Source organism: Rattus norvegicus, chromosome 15 (assembly GCF_021556685.1).
Source record: "Rattus norvegicus strain SHRSP/BbbUtx chromosome 15, alternate assembly SHRSP_T2T, whole genome shotgun sequence".
NCBI lineage: Eukaryota > Metazoa > Chordata > Mammalia > Rodentia > Muridae > Rattus > Rattus norvegicus.
This window is the reverse complement of record NC_141548.1, coordinates 31643052-31647755: the sequence shown is the minus strand read 5'-3', so window position 1 is coordinate 31647755 and position 4704 is coordinate 31643052.

The following is a 4704-nucleotide window of genomic DNA, read 5'->3' as shown; positions in this document are numbered from 1 at the left end:
ATACACAGAAAATAAACCTAAAACAATAAAAACTGCTACTTTGTAGGCCATCAGTAGCTGCCCTGTGTGCTTGTAAATTCCCCCTCGTGGGGGATGGCTTTGCAGTAGCGATGATCTATCACAGAGATGATGGATTCCACGTGGTGCTGATGCAGCCCCTGAATGGCATGTACTCGTTCAGGGACTCTCTCCAGATTCATTCCTAATACAGTGGTCTTGACAAAGGATGATGGAAAAGAAATTGCCTTAAATAGCCGAGAGATTGATTTCTCGTGGCAGTTCCTGTTTCCAAGAGACAAGGCTCTTGAAGGGATGGCTGACATTTTCCCTCCCTCCACATACAGCTCAGTATCACCAAAAATCTGACTCCTCTGGGTTAGTCTGGGGACGAATAGGTTTAAAACAGAGGGCAAGCACCCCTAGAGACCTGGGAGTTCTCTTGCAAGCAGAGAACATCATCGTGGGGGGGTCAGGACTGAGTGCCTTATGGCATCTCTGTATCTGGCAAGGCAGGGCAGTGGGGGTAGAAAGTGCTGCGGGGTGGGCAGAATGTGAAGAGATAAGAAGAGGTAGGTGGGGCACGGGGGAGGAGGGAAGAGGACAGCTAAGCACATCAGAGGCTGAAGGTAATAGTTACTGAGTGTTCCCTCCTAGGCAAGACCAGAAGGTCCGTGTCTCTTCAAGATCCTCAGCTAGCAAATGAGAAAACTGTCAAAGCCATTTGTGGAAAGGAAAGTCACATCCTTTGAGGGGAAATGAAACAACTGTGATTTATTCTGGCCTACAGAATCCATGTGGTATGTTGGAAAGCATTAAGAGGTAAGATGAAGCCTAGGACCACTGTAGACCCCCGAAATCCTAGCACTTAGAGGTAGAGGCAGACCCGAGGCAGTTGACACCGGCCTTTAGTCTCAGCACTAACGGGGCAGAGCGGGGTAGATCTCTGTGAGTTTCAGGCCAGCCTGATCTACAGAGCAAGGTCCAGGACAGCCAGGACTATGCGGAGAAAATCTGTCTGGAAAAACAAGTAAAGGAGGTGGTGGTAGGAGTAGGAGTTCAAGGCCATTCTTGTCTCAGTAGCAAGTTTGAGGCCAGCCTGGGTACATGACAAAAAAAGAAAAAAAAAAAAAACAAAACAAAAAACAAACCCAAAGGCTGAAGAGATGGCTCAGAGGGTAAGAGCACTGTCTGCTCTTCCAGAGGTCCCGAGTTCAATTCCCAGCAACCATATAGTGGCTTACAACCATCTGTAATGAGACCTGATGCCCTCCTCCGGCCTGAAGGCATACAAGCAGCCAGAGTATTGTATACATAGTAAATAAATCTTAAAAAATAAAATAAAATAAAAAGCCAGCAACAGAAGTGGTAGGATAATGAGTAAGTCTGAGGTAGGGAGCAGATGGGGAGTATCTAAGGGGAGTGCTCCCCTCCTGCCCAAAGTAAAAGGAGTACTGGGGCCAGTCAGAATCTATTTTAGTGGGCACTCTTGGGGACTTTTCTTTTTTCTCTTATTTTGCTATTTTCTTAGAAGATCCCCTCCTGCCAGGGCCATAATACAGGAATAACAGTGACCAGTAAGCACTGACCTTAGGACACAAGAGCTTTATGCTTTAAAATATACCTATCTTGCAACCAAGCATCTCCACTGTTTTGTGTTTATTTCTTGCTTGTTTTAATAAATTCTACTTTCCTTAGGAAGCCAGAATCATATTGGGAAAGTTTTAATTACAGTGGGCAAGCAGAAATCGCAAACACAGCAACCAGAGCTGCCCCCAGGAGCAGCTGCTGCCTCCTCTCTGACCCAGCTGCCCCTCCTCTCCCCTAGCCTGCAGACTGTCCTCATCCCTCAGGACTCTGCCAGGCCTGGCCTCAAAGCCAAGCTCTGGTTTCCAGGGGCTATGCCCAACTGAAGCTTAAAAAAAAAAAAAAAAAAAAAAAAAAACTAAAATATCTGCTTTGCATTTGTTAATGGGTCAGGCAGAAGAAATTCTACTCGTGTCAGCTTCTTGGGTTTATTTGACTCAACTCATTTTTCCCAGAAGCTTTTGCCTGTGAGTTAGGTGCTTAAGATAACTCAGTACTTAACCCTTCATTGTTCAGGTTAAGCTGTCACTAGATAGGAATAGCAATTCCTATCCTGTCCTGGTTTATTTAAAAGAAATAAGATACCATGGGTTTAGGGACGGTGTGTGGTGTGTGTGTGTGTGTGTGTGTGTGTGTGTGTGTGTGTGTGTGTGTGTGTGTGTGTATGTGTGTGTGTGGTGTGTGTTCAGGTCAGACGGCACCTTGCAGGCCTCTGTGTGTGTGGTGTGGGTTCCAGAACCAGAGTGCACATGTAGATGTAAGAGAACAACTTGGTCAGAGGACAGCTGAGAGAGCTGGTTCAGTCCTTCAGCATCTGGGTCCTAAGGATAGAACTTGGGTCATCAGGCTTCTGGGCAGGGTTCCTTTACCTGCTGAGCCATCTCTCCACACTACCCCTTCCCCCAATTGAAAAAAAAAAAACCCACTTTGTGCCTTGGGAGGGTGAAACTCAGTCAGAGAATGTGTGCTTGCTTAGCATGAGCAAGGCTGTGAGAAAGAAAAGTTTTCTTTAGTTTACAGAAAGTTTGGTCAACATCAGCTGCCATCCCTCAGGAGCTGGCCACTTTGGTATTTTGTTGTTTGTTTGTTTGCGACTGGCCCTCCCTCACTAGTATCCCAGAGCAACCTTGGGATCTGCCTGCCTCCACGTCCACAAAGCTGTGGTTGTACATAGAGAGCCATGTCCAGCTTTGTGTGTGTGGGTGCTGAGAATGGAGCTCAGGTCTTGTCTAAGCGGCAAGCTCTTTACCGAGTGAGCTACTTCCCCAGCCCCACTTCACAAACGTTAAATAATCATGATAATAAAACAATCAATAAAACCATACACTGCTTATGGATTTTCATGTAACCAGGAGAAGTTATCGCTCCCCGTGAGGTACCTAGAAAGCTGGTATCCTAAAGATAATAAGTGTGAGAAAGGAAACTACAAAGACTGAGACCAGAGAGAGGAACAGGAGAGTAATGGAGGGAGAGCAGGATGCAGCAGGGAAAGACGGATGAGGATGCTGACAGACAGAGCTGGACCAGGAGGCTTTGGGGCGGCAGTAAGGAGACCGAGGACGGTGACAGTGGAAGCTAATGCACAGTGAAGCGTGTTCCCCTGGAGACAGATCCATCCTCCAGCCACACATAGTGACACATGTCTCTGTGTCGTGCTCCTGTACTGTCATAGTCGCTTACCATCTGCAAGAAGCTATGTCAACATTGCTTGTGCATAGCTGGAAAGGTTGTAGTCTCTCTTCCACCCAGCCAGGCCACAGACAGAAGCAGGTAAAAAAGGGAAAAAGACGGAAACGTATCCTTTAAAATATATATATATATATATATATATATATATATATATATCACCACAGTCAGAGCGCTTCTCATTTCTTTTATAAACTCATAGGTCAGGGGTTCAAGTGAGGAAGAAAAGCCAGGAAGTCCCAGGAAGACTTGAGAAGAAGAGTCATGGGTTTCAGGTATAAGCAGGTTTTTGTCTTTTTTTTTCCGGAGCTGGGGACCGAACCCAGGGCCTTGTGCTTGCTAGGCAAGCGCTCTACCACTGAGCTAAATCCCCAACCCCAAGTAGGTTTTTTTGTTTTTTTTTTTTTTGTTTTTTTTTGTTCTCCTTGGAGATCAAGATCAAGGGGCTGCCGGGTGTGGTGCACACAACTTTAATCCCAATCAACACTCAGGAGGCAGAGCCAAGTGGATCTCTGAGTTCTCAGACCAGCCTGGTCTAGAGAGAATTCCAGGACGGCCAGAGTTATAGAGAAACCCTGTTTTGGACAGCAGGGTTGATAGCTCAACTGAAGGCCACCAAACCTGTGGACTTGAGTTTGATCCTCCAGACCCTCCAGGTGGAGAGAATTCCTGCAAGTTGACCCCTAACTGCCACATTCACGTTGCAGCTTGCAAGAGCCTCCACCATATGGGGTGTGTGTGTGTGTGTGTGTGTGTGTGTGTGTGTGTGTGTGTGTGTGTGTGTTTATGTGTATCCCGCGTGCACGTTTTATAATAAGTAGGTGCGGTGAGACCAGTTTATAGGCTGCTTAAAATCCAGGTTTAAGCATCAGTCTAGATGCAGGGGGTGCCAGACATTCTGGTTTCTTCAGAATGTGGTTTTAGCCTAGTAGGGAAACCTGGCCCAGGCTGTACAAAAACAAGCCCCAACTGTAAGGTTACTTGGCCTTTCACTTGGACAATGTTACACTCATAAGTGTTCATGTGAAGGTGGGCTGCTAGGCAACATGTGTGACCCAGAGACACTGGCTTGGGAAACCAAGGGTTGAGGCCCACGCCCCCCCAATTCTGGCGCTCAATCCCAGTCTAAGAGGTCCCAAGTAACAAGCTAGTTAGCCCAGTTTGGCAAAGTCAGAGGGCGCTCACTCACAGGGTTGTTGTTCTGAGAGCCTGGCTTTAGGGGAAAAAAAACGAGACAGGAAAGGTGAGCGGACAGCGAGAAAGGGAAGGGCAGTGGGCACAGCGGCCAGGTCCGGGAGCCCGCGGCCCTCGGGGGCCCCCCGGACGGACGCCTCGGGCGCGGCGCGTGTGCTGGCGGGCGGGGCGGCCAGCGGCCAATCCGGGCGGGCGTCCGGGAAGGGGCGGGGCTTGCGAGCTCCGGCTCCGCGAGTCCTC